Genomic DNA, 16,611 nt, shown 5'->3' on the forward strand with positions numbered 1-16,611 from the left:
CCTAAGATAAAACAAACAAACAAACAAAACAGTGAAGGACAGGTTTAGGATTCAAACCCTGGAATTCTAATGCCAGATGCCACGACAGAACTCCGAAGTCGATCTTACAGAAATGACCACCCACTCCCTGCTAATTTTCTGATTTTACAAGGTTGTTTGCCTGGATGCAGTTAACTGGCAGAAAACATTCACAAGTCTAGGACTGCCTACGTTAACATATGCAGCATCATGGTAACACAGTCACACCTGATATCACCTCTTCTTGTGTCCTGTCAGACTTATGTCTTGTGTGGTACTTTCTGTTTGTCAGAGGATTTAGATTACCTGCTTTCTCATTTTATCCTGCTTCTTGCCATTAAATGCATGCACATACATGCATACACACACACACACACACACACACACACTTTTTTTTAAGGGAAATACATTTTCTAGAAAAGAAGCAAATTGAAATTACCTAATTAAAATATCCCAGTTTGTGGGGCACCTGAGTGGCTCAGTCGGTTGAGCTTCCATCTCTTGATTTCTGCTCAGGTCACAATCTCACAGTCGTGACATTGAGCCCCATGTTGGGTTCCATGATATGCATAGAGCCTGCTTGGTATTCTCTTGCTCTCAAAATAAATACAATAAAATAAAACAAAACCATTTAAAATATCCCAGTCAAAGTACGAGAACAAAAGACAAAGGTAAATGTGGGAGAAGACACTTAGCTTACAGGTTCCCATCAATAACCAGTGCACCCCCGCCCGCTGCTATTGGCCTTCACCTTGCTGCCCACAGATGCTCCGGCTCAGCAGGGCCTGCATGGTATCAGTCCTGGAACCTTCAGTCTAGACCCAGCTCTCCCACTAGTAAGGTCTATGACTTTTGACAAATAACCTAAACTTTCTTGCACTCATGTGTTTCTTCACCCCTAAGATGTCCCCAGATCCTAAACAATGTGTTCCACCATGGGAAAACCCATAATGGGGATGGGAGATGGGGTATTTACTACTAGCTGGGAGAAATCACTATCATATCAGAACTATGAGGCAGTGGTTTATCCACAGCTTTGATTGAGTGTTACTCCAACAGACATGGTTGCCTATCCAGTTGTCATTCCTGTTTCCCTTATTCCCAATCATCTGCTGCTGCCCCAGGGACAGAGGAAAAATACAAGGAACGAGTCTCTCATCCAACTAGGGATAAGCAGATGGTCCAATTCTAACCAATGAAACATAAAAGGAATTATGCTAGGTAGATGCCTGGAATGTTTTTTTCTAATTAAAAGAGGAAAAGAAAATAAAGAACATTGTTCTCCACCCACATCCCCTTTCTTTCTAGTGTTTTGGGTGGAATTGCGGAGGACAATGGTGCTGACACTATGTGCCGACCATCTCGTGACCATCCTAGCAACAAAGATTTGGTGAAGGCCCACCATGTGTAAGACATGTGGATTACTGGGGATTAGAGATGAAGTAGGCCACAGAGGGGATTATGGTTCATTAGTATCATGAAACTGATAATTATTTGTGAATAATTAAAGCCTACAGAATTCAGCAGGTGGCTGAATATAAAATAAAGAGAAGAATCACTATATTGTACACTTGAAACTATTATAACACTGTATGTTAACTATTATGGAATTAAAATTAAGAAATAAAAAAGAGCGACTTTTGACATATGCTTCAGGGGGAAAAAAATCACACTACAGTCAGGAGTTTTAGAATTTCTGTTGGATTTGAGGAGTCATATGCAGCTTGTAGCTCTTTCATTAAAAAAATTCTTTTTCTCGGGGCGCCTGGGTGACTCAGTCGGTTGTGTCCAACTTTAGCTCAGGTCATGATCTCACAGTTCATGGGTTCGAGCCCCACATCAGGCTCTGTGCTGGTAGCTTAGAGCCTGGAACCTGCTTCGGATTCTGTTTCCATCTCTCTCTGCCTCTTCCCCACTCACACTCTGTCTCTCTCTCTCTCTCAAAAATAAATAAACATTATTTTTTTTTTAAATTATTTTCTCATCCTTACCTAAATGCTTCTCCATCAGCTTCTCATTTATTCCACACCCCCCCCCCCACACACACACACACACAAAAGTATATAGGATGGGACACCTGGGTGGCTCAGTTAGTTAAGCCACTGACCTTGATTTTAGCTCAGTTCATGATCTCACAGTTCATGAGTTCAAGCTCCACGTTCAAGCCCCTGGCCTCTGTGCTGACCGTGCAGAACCTGCATGAGATCCTCTCTCTCCCTCTCTCTCTCTGCCCCTCCCCTGCTCATGCACGTGTGCTCTCTCTCTCTCAAAATAAATATATAAACATGTTTAAAAAGTGTATAGGAAGTAGGGGTTTTTTTTGGAAGTAGTTTATGTCATGTTTAATAAACTCTACAAAAAGCTCTGTAAAACAAATCAATAGCAAAGTTTTACAGAGAATAGTGTAGTCCATTGGCATGCCCTTACCTATGGATTGCCATGCTCTCTCCCTTCGCCTGGGGTCAGGAAGGCAACCACCTCTCTTCTTTTCCAGTGCCATTCCCTTATCTGGAGCACCTCATTTCACAATCTGGGGGTCAGCCTAGTCAGCTGAATTTGAATTCAGCCTATTATGTATAAACTTTTAGGCATTGAATTCTATAGTATAAATTTTAGAAGTCATTCATATTAGATTATATTTCATAAAATTTAAGGGTTTTTTATGTTTCTCATTAAGATTGAAAATCACCCTAAAGGTGATGTTGGTAACTGGTAACAGACTGAGCTTCTAGGTGTTTCTTCTGTCTCAGGACTCTGCACAAAGCATAGAAGGGAGGGAATCCTTTAAACTGGAGATCACCCCCAGAAATAAGGTATGGAATACCATGATTCCCGGGTAAAGATTGAAAGCCCATGCTTTATATTTAGCAATGTTTATTGAAATCCTAAAGAAGTGACAGGTAATTGAAAAAAACTCTAGCAGAAAAAAAAATCTATAAATTTTTCACTTGTCCACAACCATCTACCTGACCTAACTAGTCCTTCTTCCCCACAAGGTCTTAACTGGGGGAAAAGAAGAGAAAGGAAAGAAAGCTAACAAGGGGAACATTTTCTGTGCCCCCATAACTTGTTAATCTAAGCACACTTTCATGTTTAATTTTCATAAAAGTTCTGGAAGAAAGATTGTTGTGATCCTGATTCTATAATTAAGAAACTAAAACCTGGAGGTATTAAGTCAATTTTCCCAAGATCACATAGCAACAAAGTCAGGAAGCAAAATCCAAAAGCACAGGGCAGGACCTTTCTTACCAATAACATCCAACTAGGAGAATGACGCTCCAAACTCTGCTCCTCTTTTCACCAACTCCCAGCCCTCTAATTGGAAGGAGGAGGACTCCTGGCTGAGTAGTCAACTGAGCCATTACAAGCTGTAAAATCTTTTATTCTGAAGCTAAAGTAAGATCCATTAATAGATATATGGTCCAGAATTGGACCTGTCTCTGATTCCTGGTAGACCTTAAAAGAATATAAAAATGCTTTGTGTTTGGTGAGGAGAAGAAGTAAAGGTAAATAAACAAATGATCATCTAAACAAGAAAGTGCAGTTCAAAACAGAAAACATATGTATTATCTTCCTTATGATATTGGCCTCTACTCTTTCTGAGAATTCTTGTCTGTCTTAGGAAATGTGTGTGTGTGTGTGTGTGTGTGTGTGTGTGTGTGTGTACATTTGCATACATATGCAACTTATGTGGTGCTTATCCAACAATTAATTGCTGACAACCTGAATAATTAACATGTGTATCATAATACGCACTCCTGAGAAAACAAAGGATTCTTGTTTTGGAGTGCTTGTACTACTGAGAACAAACAGGGTTGATGGGGGGTGGGAGGGAGGGGAGGGTGGGTGATGGGTACTGAGGAGGGCACCTTTTGGGATGAGCACTGGGTGTAGTATGGAAACAAATTTGACAATAAGTTTCATATATTGAAAAAAAAAAAGAAAACTATCAAAACTTCCATGAATTGACTTGCTGGAAAACCTAGGGTATTATTCTAGGTTCAGTAAAATAGAATTGGAACAGTGTACTCTTAAGAGAAAGAGATGGGTCCAAGATTAAGACCAGCCCATACTGGTCTGGTAGGAATAACACTAGCCAGAGAAGTAAGAAAATAATGCACTTTCATAGACAGAAGCAGAGCATGGAACAAGTTTAAAAACTAGGAATGTTGAGAAGGGGCATTTGTTGAAATGCTTTGGAGTATTTTTTTCTGTGGCCTAAGAGAACATTCATTTATAATGGATAATTTCTTTTTTTTTTCCCTTTAATATTGTAGTTATCTTAATTTACCTATGTCTTTAAGTGGTGTGTGTGTGTGTGTGTGTGTGTGTGTGTGTGTGTGTTTTAAGAGTGACAGAGTGAGCAGGGGAGTGGGGCAGAGGGAGAGAGAGAGAGAGAGAGAGAGAGAGAGAGAGAATCTTAGGTAGGCTCCACGCTGAGCCCAGCATGGGGCTCGATCCTATGACTCTGGGATCATGACCTGAGCCGAAACCAAGAGCCGGATGCTCAACTGACTGAACCACCCAGACACCCCTAAGTGGTGGTTTTAGAAGAAATGTATTTAAGAGTAGCAGAAGGTGTAGTCTATGACACATTTGCATATTTTCTGATATCAGCCTGGAGGAAAAGCATCAGGTAATGGCCATGAGTCCCAAGCCTTGAAATGAGAAATGCCCACTGCAAAATTGGATGAGCTGGGAAGAGAACATAATCCTGGGAATAATTGCCAGCAGGATGATTATAGAAGAATATGAGATAATCTCTTCAAACTTCATTTTCTCTCAACCAACTGAGCCACCCCAGACTCCCCCCTCTACCTTCATTTTCTATATTCCCTACAAAAAGGATGTCGTTTAGAGGGAAGAAAAAACTGAATTTTGACTGATTTTTTTGGTTTGATCAGTTCATACACTAAATGTAGCCATCTAGGGCAGAAAAAAGTTAGATGTGTTGCCAGACAAATCAGGCGCCAGGGAGTACTCAGAGATAATAACTGGAAGTCTCACTGTTCATTTCCATTACCTATCTTTCAAAGTTGCTGTGGGAGTAAAATAAATAGAAAAAGTGGATAATTGCATCAAATTGATGCAAGAGAGAATTACTGCATCAGTGAAAAATGTATTCGAGTGGAACTAAAAATTAATCCTATGATCTATCATTTACTCAACAAATATTCATTGAACACCTAGTAGATGCCAAATACTATGAAGGCGTCTGGTAGTAGCAAACACTATTGTTAGTTTTTGCTACATACTAATTAACAGGGATGATTAGAAGCAATCTCTCGCATGTTAGAGGTCAAACTGTAATACTAATATTACTGATAAAAGAAAGTAGGTTATTTAGAAGCAAAGAGGTAGCTGGAAACTGTATTACAATCTTTTCTTTGAACCTCAGACATTTACCTGGATGTAGGCCCCCCCCCCCGAAAATGGATCGTCCCTAGCTGCCCAGAAGAGCAGTTCTTTTCCCATCCTTCACCCCGACCTCATCTATACGGAAATAGTGATCCCTCCTCTGGAGCAGGGCCTTCAGATCAAGGTATCTCAAGTTTTAGCATCTAGGAAGTTATTCCTCAACCCTGACTTCAATCTTCCTCCTATAATGGAAGGACATCCCCCTCATATTGTCCCCCATGGAGGCACAACACAGTGAGTCAGTCTCCTGGAATCAACTTCCAGTCATGGGAAGCCTAGTGTAGGGCTCCTCATGCTTAGTAATTTTCTGGGTTTCCATAATCTTTATTGTTCACCACTCTCCTTTTAATTTGTTTAAAATAAACTTTTAATTCAGAACAGTTGAAATCTACAGAAAAATTATATAGTATAAAAAGTTTCCATATATGCTACACCCAATTTCCCCTTTTAACATTTTACATTTTTTTTTTTAATGTTTATTTATTTTTGAGAGAGAGACAGAGCACGAGCAGGGGAGGGGAAGAGAGAGAGGAAGACACAGAATCCGAAGCAGGTTCCGGGCTCTGAGCTGCCAGCACAGAGCCCCATGCAGGGCTCGAACCCACGAACCGTGAGATCATGCCCCAAGCCGAAGTCGGATGTTGAACCGACTGAACCACCCAGGCGCCCCTAACATTTTACATTTGTAAGATGCACATTTGTTACAATTAATGAATTAGGATTAATACTAATACACTATTATTACCTAAAGTAAATAATGTATTACCTAAAGTAAATAAGGTATTTTTACCTTATTTGGATGTCCTTAGTTCTTACCTATTGCCCTTTTTTGTTCTAAGATCCCATCTAGATTCCACATTATAATCATTAGATCTCTTTTAGCTCCTCCTGTTTGTGACACTTTCTCAGGCATTCCCATTGTTAACCACTTTGTTTTACACGGTATTGGCCAGGTATTTTGTAGAATGTCCCCTATTGGGGATTTGTCTTGTGTTTATCTCATAATTGTTTTGGTGTTATGTTGTTTTGTTTTGTTTTTGAAGATTACAATGAAAACATGCCATTTTCACATCTTGTCAAGGGGAAGTTGATGGAATGACTTTTTTTCACCCTCTCCACAATGTACTCTTTGAAAGGAAGTCACTATGCATAGGTCACATTTCAGGAGTGGGGAGTATGTACCACCTCCTGGAGAGCAAAATAGCCATATAAATTATTTCGAATTATTCTACATAGGACAATTGTCTGTCTATATGTTTTTTGTATCTATGCATTTTTTCTCTATATATTCTTTTTTTAAGTTTTTATTTAAATTCCAGTTAGTGAACATACAGTGTAATATTAGTTTCAGGTGTACAATATAGTCATTCAACACTTCCATTCGACACCCAGTGCTCATCGAAAGTGTGCTCCTTAATCCCCATCACCTATTTCACCCACCCACCCCCATCTCCCCTTTAGTAACCATCAGCTTGTTCTCTAGAGTTGAGTCTGTTTCTTGGTTTGCCTCTCCCTCTTTTTTTGTTCTGTTGTAATATTCAGTCATTTGTCTATATCCGTATGGAATCATGTATTTTGATTTTATACCTTGCACCACCCTCCCTTTTTATTTATTTCCTTAAAACTGAAAGCCCTGATCTAAGCCCTTTGGAGTCTACAACAGCAGTTTTCAAAATGTTTTGCAAGAGTACCTTCAGCAAAAGAGGCTACGGGTGGCTAGGAGAAGGTAAAGGCCAGTAGAAAGGATGGCAAGTTAGCTAAATCTCCTTACTTCTATATGAACCTTTAACAAGAGTGTACCCATTTCTTTCCCCTGGACTTTCATTGAACAACAACAACGAAAAGCTACAGCAAAAATGTAAATATCACTGGATAGGTTTATTTTCAGTGGATCTCATCTAATGAAATGCCTTTATTTTGTAAATGAAGCAGAAAAGGACTTGCCCAAGACTAGGTAAGTAGTAGAACTAGACGTTGGTGATCTTCATTCTAGCCCTCATGGCAACATGTCACTTTGCTGTTTGTTTCACTGAAACACCTTAGAAAGATAAACTCTAATGCAGATTATATTGGTGAAGTGCTGCAGACTTGTGCTACAAATGAGTTTTAATGCCACCTTGAATTTCTCTGGAAATATGCACAACTATTATTGGATTAATCTTTGGCATGGTGGGACAGAAATTCATGTTTCCCCTCCTCTATCTTTCAGATATGGAAATTGAGGCATAGGAAAATGATCTGCAAACAATATCAGTGATTGTTGATAACAGAATTTTTAAAAACTTGGGAAGTCATTCAGAGCAATTACAGATATACAGGTCTGACCCATTTTAAGAAAGCTCCAAAGTATAATTACTAGTTTCAAAAAGGAAAAAAGAGGAAAATAAGGTGAGTTTGCTTTTGAAGAGTCTGCATTTAAAAATTTTTCTAATACAGGATTTATTCAAGGGATAAGTTAACTCTTAGTTATTAAAAATGCAACCCAATTTAGAAACACATACTTACTTACAATACACTGGACAGGAATGGGAAGTATCTAGGATAAGGGCTGGACTTCCAGACTGAAGGCAGAGGTGAGGCATTGGCTGGGGGAGCAGGGAATAGAAATATATTTCCTTCTGCCCAGAATCATTAGCTTCCAGCTACTATCTATATTTACAAAATCTATTCTCTTGCCACAGGGACTCACAAGTTGTCTATTTCTCAGCCCTGGGTACAGTTCAAATATAAGAGTGGAATCTGAGTATTTGATTGTGTAAACAGTCTTCCTCAGATAAAAATTATTAAGGAATTACCTAATTAGTTGCTTGACTGTCTCCTCGAGCCAACATGAATATGCAGGTGGGAACAAGCCCCCACAGTCCTCTGCTGGGAACTAAAAAAGAACCACCAGGCTCTTTATTTCCAGCAGTAAATGTAAGGTGTTCACTGTACCTCCCTTGCCCACATCCCTCACACCCTGAAGAATGGCCCAGGACCCTGTGGTGACAAAGGGGAGTGAGGCAAAAACACGGCTAAGTCTCCAGTTAAGAATGAAAGTTCAGAGTTAAATCCTGACTAGCAGTCTTAATCATATACATTAGTACTTTGAGAAGGCTCAGATTAAATAGCTTATAAACTAGACCTATTTCAGGAATTTAACCCATTTTGGTATCAGCTTTGCCAGGTAAAAGGACCTATGGGTTTCGTAGTGCAGGGGATAAGGGGTAGGACGAGGGTAAGACAAAATGAAGACATTTTCCATCTAATGAAAAAGTTCTTTCTCTAAGGATGAGGAGGTTCACTTACTACTTGGCATTGGTGTTGGTGTCATTGGAAGTGAGGATAAAACATGGCTATGAAGAATTGGAATGAGGAAGTGGAGGAATAAAAACTTGATGTTCCCATACATCTCTCTACCTAATTAGATCTCTACTTAACCCAGCCCCACGCAGATAAGGATTTCTTTTTCCTTGCTCAGAATTCAGTTAACTGTTAGTTTCCCCTCTTACAATTGGAAAAATTCTTCCTAATATCTAAACTTCTCAATTCTCCCATTCAGTCTGTGTCCCCGACATCTGTATTATCATCAGACTTTAATAATTCCATTAATAAAATTTAATTAACTATTTAACGAACTTTAGTAGAAAGATCATGTAATGTAAAATCACAAATTCAAGCCTTGGTTCTGCCACCTGTTGAGCAAATCATAAACACAGAGTCTCAGTTTCCTAATCTGTAAACTGGGGATGATAATACCTACCCCTGCAATCCATTATTGTGAGGACCGAATGAATTCAAATCCTGAAGGTAAACTTCCTAAACCGTAACTAGCACATAGTTGGCATACAGTATTTAGTTACAATTTGTTAAGCACTGAACTAGGTTTGTTGGATACTATCCCACATACCACCATCTGCAATGAGGGATCCACGCTACAGCAGAGGAACATCAAGGTATTTGAAAGAGCCACAGAAGGGAAGGGAGATGCTGGAATTGAGAGAGGCTGTCTTGTGGAGATAGCATTGAGTATAGCTTTGAATGGCTGGACCAACATCCAAAGGTCTCACATGACATGGTAGTGAAGGTTTTGCAGAGACAGGTAACCAAAAAGTTTCCGAGTTGGAATTTGGTATTTAGAGATGCTTTCAGCTAATAGTTCATAGGCTAATAGCACATCGAAGGCCTGATTGAGAAGAGATTTGCACAGGAGTGCAAATAGCCAGGAGGAGAGACCTGAATTTTTTCAGAGGAAAGATCAAACTATTTTCTCTAGTTAAGCCTATACCCACCCATGCTGTTCATTCAGGCCTTAACAGCCCCTGAGAAAGGGGGTTGGGGCCTGTGGAAGGGAGAAGGGGACCTATAGAAGGGGAGGGATGGGGGTGGGGGATATCAGGCCCGGCTGTTGTGTATTCCAGCACCTGCCAGGGATGCCCTGGGGACGCCAGGTCTGCCCTGCTGGGGCCCAGCTGCCACCCAGGCCCTCCTGACATCTAACAATGCGCGGTTGAGAGGTCAGGAGGGAATAGGGCAGGCATGACAATGAGATTCCGATGCTATAGAAAGAGAAACAATTGGGACCCAGGGAGAGAGAAGCCAAGTGTTTTGGAACTGTGCAGGAAGGGGTGGGGGTGGGGGGCAGCAAATGTGAGGATAAAATTAGAATGACTGGAATTTTATGGGGGTGTCAGGGAATGAGGAGGAGAGACTCTATCCTTGATTATTCTGTTCAGAAGAGAAAAGGTCAGCTTGGCCAGGGAACAGGCTCCCTTGTTCCTGACCTTGGGGTTGGTCTGTCAGTAACACTGATCTGCTCTGCCACACGAGTCTGATCTTGTCTCTAGCTCAGTCATTTATTCTTCTGTCCATTCAATGAATATTTATTAAACCCCTGCCATATATCAAGCTCTTTGCAAGGTACTAGGGACAGAGATCTATAATTTATCTCCCTACTATTGATGAGCTAACAGTCTTCAGGGGAGACAGATTTAGGAATACGCCAGTACAGCAAATGAAGTGGGGAGGGGGGAATGTTTTGTGGGTGTGAGTAAAGGAGCCATTAGCTCACTGAGTAGGAGAACTTCACTCAGCCTAGGAGATGTGTGTGTTAAGAGAAGAATCAAAAAATCTTTCCAGGACAGGTGATATTTGAGCTACCTCTTGAAATCCAGGTAGGAGTTCAGCAGGCAAAATAGCAGGGAACCAGAGAGAGAATAGGATACTTAGAAATTAATTAGGAAAGTACTTGTCAAATAAAGCCTTGGAGTTTCCAGAGGCTTACGCTGATGTCAGGGGAAGTTATTCAAGTGTCACAAGGCTCAAATACAAATTCTAGTTCAAGAATTATCTGGGGAGCTGTTACTTTTCCTGTGTTTGCAGGAAATAACGTTTCCCTGGTCTCTGATCTACTTGTGACTCTTTCCTGTGTACAAAGATGTACCATGGATCCCAGTGGAGGGCTTCTTCAGTGATACTTAGAATGGAAAAAAAAAAAAAAATGTTCCTTTGTGTCCATTCACATTTGCTGACAAGAGGATAGACATCCGGGGCAGCAAAATTGACTTGGATCTGGCCTTTAAGGAAGACCGGTTAAAATCTTAAGTACACTGCAAAAGGTGCCCTCCACCAACTCAGACTTAAGGGATGAGGGCCATGTTATGTGGGTGGAGAGCAACCAGGTGCGGGTGAAGAAAGAAAATCAGCATTACCGGAAGAGATGTCTTCTGTAACAACATCTCCTTCCCTCTGATGCCTACACCTGGCACTTTTCCTAGATAACAATCTAGAGTCCCGAGGGGGGTATCACCTTCTTCTCAAATGAAGAGTCTAAGCTCTTGACAGTGACTGCCTACCATCATCCTCTGTCATGATGGATTCTGAAGAACCTCCAGGAGGAAAGAGTCATAACTGATGGATGGCATCCATATGCCCAGGCATGTCGGAAATCACTTCCCACGTTTTCTGACCTTGGGATCCAAACCCACAGTTTTGAGATGGAAAAGAAATTAATCCATAGAGATCTGTCTCTAAAAAGACAGAATCAAGCTATGCTCTCCACTGTGTCTCAACTAACTGTATGAGGCTATTTAAATTTAACTTCTTTCTAATTAAATAAAATTGAAGTCCTGTTCCTCACTTACACTGTCCATATTTCAAGCGCTATACATGATAGATAGGACATTTCCATAACTGCAGACCGTTCTACTGGACAGAGCTGCTAGAGAGCAACGAACAAAAATTCAAGCTGAGTGAGGGTGCCTGGGTGGTTCAGTCGGTTAAGCGTCCGGCTTCAGCTCAGGTCATGATCTCGCGGTTTGTAAGCTCGAGCCTCGCATCAGGCTCTGTGCTGACAGCTCCGAGCCTGGAGCCTGCTTCAGATTCTGTGTCTCCTCCTCTCTCTCTGCCCCTCCCCTGCTCACGCTCTGTCTCTCAAGAATAAATAAAGTTAAAAAAATAATTCAAGCTGAGTGCCAAGCTTCCCAGGTTCAATCTCAGATTTGTCATTTGCTTATTATGTGGCCTGAGAGAGCTGTTTTACTCCTCTGTGCCTCGAATTTCTATCTGTAAAATGCAGACAATACCAGCGCTGATTTCATAGTATTCTAGTAAGAATTACATTATCTGGTATATGTAAAAAATGAAGGCCATGGCCTGGCATCTGGTTGGCACACACTTAACATTAGTTATTGTGACTATTATCTGCCTGTGTGTCGGCAGCAACCTGAGGGCAGAAGAGGCTAAGGAGGTCTTGACCCCTAATCTAGCTCCTCTACTGAGCCATCAGCCTGCTGTCACTACTGAGCATCATTTCACATTCAGAACACCCCCTCCTTGCCACCGCACACATCTCCCTCCTTGCCCAGGCCCTCGCTTCTGTGCAGTGGAATCTGCCGTCCTGGGAACCCGGGGCACTGCTCCTTGCTTGTCTCTCCCTCCCTTTTGCTTAGCCTGATGCCCACTTTCCCTGGGAATCGAGGCTTCTGCAAACAGCTGCCGCTGCTATCCCTGCTTGCAGCTGCTGCTCAAAAACAGGGCAGCATGGTTCAGCGGTGCTCTCTCTCAGGACTGATTTTTTTTTTCATTTATCCTTGAAAATCTCGTTGGATTGTGCCAACTGTGGGCACGGTGTCAGCTGCCCCCTGTCTGTCCCTGATGCTTCTGCTTAGGGACCCTTTGTACTCAGGCTCCAGCTGAGTCACACGCTCCAGACTACAACCCAGTAATTCCATTTGATGGGTTAGTCATTATCCCATACTACTTGTCCCCTTGTGGGTCACCTTTTCTCAGACCTTTGCCTCTGCATTAATCTGTCCTTCCGCGTGCCCAGCGTGATGGAGACCTTACCTGCCCAGGGGGAGCAATGTTGATAATGATGATGACAAAGACTCAAGATTACTATTATTGAACTCTAACAATGTGCCAGGTCTCATGATATATGGATCATAACAATTATATTTAAGGTTACGAAAATCCTGCAAGATATTACTGTCATTTTGCAGATTAAGATTTTGAAGTTCTAAGAGTTTCTGAAATTTTCCCAAAGTCATTGAGAGCATGTAGCAAACCTAAAATTCACGCAGAGTTTGTCTCTGTGGACTCACAAGCCCAAAGCATCGTAGACCTCAGTGGCCATGTGGGCTGGAGAAATGTATTCACCCACCTCATCGGCAAACAATTCTTTGCTGTACCTTGTCATTGAAGAAGATATATCCAGTGACCAAATGGAAACGTTCATACTGCAGCATAAGTCTTCCAGCTAATGGAGATACTTGGAAGCATGGAGTCTTTGATCTTCTCCAAAACGAGATATGGTAGTGATATTTCTGTTGCTCAGAAGACAGATAACCAGGGACTGTCCTCAAGGAGGCTTGGTGGAAAGTATGGTAGTGCCCAGCATTTTGTGCAGCAGTAATCAAGACCCAGGGCTCCTGCCTGAGACACAGCAGATTTCCTGATGTGGACCCCACCCTCACCCACTGCCATGGAGCCCTGGGCCCTCGAACAATATCTAAAAATACTGGAACTGCCCCATTTGACGAATGGGACACACTCTTATCTTGCCTTTATTCTGTTCTTTTTTTTAGACTTCCTAGTCTCTCCCTCCTTTCCTCCCCAGGCCCACTTGGCCTTTATGTTGGCTTATTTCTGTTTCTCTGGTTTTGTTTCTCCCGAAAACCCTACTTTTTCAACATTCTTTAATTTGTCTCTGTATTTTACTCCATATTATTTAAACTGACCTCTCTGGCTTTGTCTAAATAAATACTTTGATAGCCAAGTTCTTGTTACAGTCAATGGCATGGTGGGCATTGAGTAGATAAAACTCATGAAATGTTTAGTCTTTTTCATTCACACATACGCTGGTGCAAAAATCACCCTGATAGAAAGTCACTACTCCCTTTTTAAAAAAAAAATTTTTTTCATGTTTATTTATTTCTGACAGAGAGGATGACAAGCAGGTAAGGGGCAGAGAGAGAGAGAGAGAGAGAGAGAGACAGAGAATCTGAAGCAGGCTCCACAGTCAGTGCAAAGCTTGACATGGGGCTCAAGCCCATAAACCATAAGATCATGACCTGAGCTGAATTCCAATGATCAACCGACTGAACCACCCAGGTGCCCTACTACTCCTTTCTTGCAGGTTAAGTAGACTTGGACATTATTGGAAACCCCTTGTGATCATCTATAACAAAGGAGAGAAAGAACACTTCTCTCCCAGTTATGTGAGTTTGTGGGATGTTAACTTAACATCACAATTCCCAGCACATATTTAGAAGCCCCTCAAAAAATTGTGCTTTATTTCCTCCTTACTCTATGGGAAGAACTGCCCTGGGAGCTGTAAATATAGCAAGTGGATAAAACAGCCTCTCATCTCAAGGAGCTTATAATCCAGTGGAGGAGACCTAGGTGGAAATAGAACTTTATGTCTAAGATCGGCTTCCACGGTTCCCTACACTGCAAAAGAAGGAGGCAATAATTAAATAAATATACAGAAAGAAGGGGGCAATAACATAAATAAAATAAACATAAATATAAATAATAAAGAAGGAGGCAATAATTACTATAGGGATGCTTTGTAAAGGCTTTATCAAGGAAGAATTTTACCTAGGATTTGCAGAATAGAGTTTTGGTAAGTGAGGGTGGAGGAGAGAACTCTCCAGGGAAAGACATTGCAGGAGCAAAGGAAAGGGAGCTATCTCACTTCATGTTGATTAAAGGAAGAGTAATCCGGAGAGGTGGCACAAATGTAAAGATGGGGTGGCAAAGAAGGGTGGGGGAGGGGGATGGGTGACTTCTGATGTCAGTGAGGGGAGAATTAGTGGTATTTACACCTGGAAACATAGACCAAGACCAGATGTGGTGGGCAGGGTTAAATGAGAAGCTGGGAAGCTTAGACTTCATTCTACAGTGGTTTAGAGAACCCATGCAGGTCTTTGATCAAAAAATGACACAGTCCTGCGTTTACTTTAAGACGATCAGTCAGGATGGGTTGGGAGGAGACGCTGGGTGCAAAAAGACTGGAGGTTTGAAAAAACACTGTTGCCTGAATACAGACATAGAGATGCTGAGCGCCTGAACCAAGGCAGGGTCAATGAGGTGAGACTGCACGAGGGAAGAGTAAGAAATAAGGAAAGGTAATGTGGCAGGTGTGCACATGTGCTCCACTGATCCCTGTGTCCCTGACTCTCTGTCACACTGTCTGGGCGCTCCTGAAGCTCTGACTCTCCTGGCTTCTGTTTCCCTTACTTCCCGTCTATGACTTTCCCTTCCTTGTGGAAACCCAGACTCTGTGGGTCAGTGAATGCTCTTTCTCAGATTATTTGGCAGCAGCTATGGGGAGGTCTGGATTCTTTCTTCCAGAGCTTCTGTTCAGGTGAGAAAACAGCTTGCCTGGGAGCTGCTTGAAGAAAAGGAGACTTTAGAACCTCCTTTCAAGCCTGGCCCATTAACCAAACGTCTCCCAGGCTTGTCTCCTTTGCTCCTCCAATACGGAACAGCTCTGAATCCCCCCGGTCCTCCATCTGGCTGCATGTGTCCTAGATCTCCCTGGGCAGGGATTAGGTAATTGCGCCATTTCCATCAGCGTGCCCAGGGGCCTGGCAGGAGGGAAGCTGCCGGCTGGCAACAGTAGGCTGAGCAGGAGCCAGGGGAGCGTCTGCTCCAGGAGTCCCTGAGCAGCTTGCGGCTGTGCCTGGCCCTTGGCGAGGCAGCCACATGCTTGCCTGCCCTGGATCCGCCTCGCGCGGCGGCCGGCTCTCAAAGGAGAGAGGACAGGCTCAGGCCAAGGAAGAGCACTTACCATATCAGGCTGCCCCTCCAAGTCCAGCCCAGTGGGAAACACTAGGTCTCCTCCACTTCCTTCCCAACTCTCTGCCTCCACCTCCCCTTGCCAGTGCCCGGCCTTCTAGCTGTTGTTACCATCGGGTTAATGAAGGAAAGAACTCAGCATATAGACTGGGCAAACATTGAATGATCCAAAAGGGTTGCCATTTGACTTTAGACCATTCAAATATGTAAGTATACATGGATGGATGTGTGTGTGTGTGTGTGTGTGTGTGTGGATGTGTGGATGTGTATGTTCGACATATACCAATACATACCTTCAAATACACACACACATAAACACACACACACACGCATATATATATAACTTGATGTATGTTTTTTAAATGTAGACACATTCATATGTGTGTACACACATACACACACACAACAAAATGTAGGAACATATCAGCAGGCATGAAGAAACAAGATTCATGTGAAATATTTTCCACCAGTCATCCACAGCATGGATTATTCATATGGATAATGGAGAACACGCTGTATTTGCAACCAAGTAAATAAGAGTCAAACGCCTTCCTATCCTTTCCCACTTAAGGGAGGGAAAGGGGCACAATTCTAGGAATAACGCAATTTCCTAATTTGATTTTTGATAAGTTTATTTTAGCTCCGTGTAGCGTATGGGCCTTTCAGTGGCCAAACATGTTGCAGTCAATATCTCTGTTATGAAATTGGCCTTTAAATTGATAACAAACTGAAATCACCCCAGTTCCTTAAAATAGATGCCTGATAATTATAAAACCACACGAGGAACCCCAACCTTCATTTTCATGTTTAAACGTATTTTACACATATTGTAAACACTATGTGTTTCCTATTTCCATTTTGCCTTACCTATTAGCTTTGACTTAATCACCA

Source organism: Neofelis nebulosa, chromosome 8 (genome assembly GCF_028018385.1).
Source record: "Neofelis nebulosa isolate mNeoNeb1 chromosome 8, mNeoNeb1.pri, whole genome shotgun sequence".
NCBI lineage: Eukaryota > Metazoa > Chordata > Mammalia > Carnivora > Felidae > Neofelis > Neofelis nebulosa.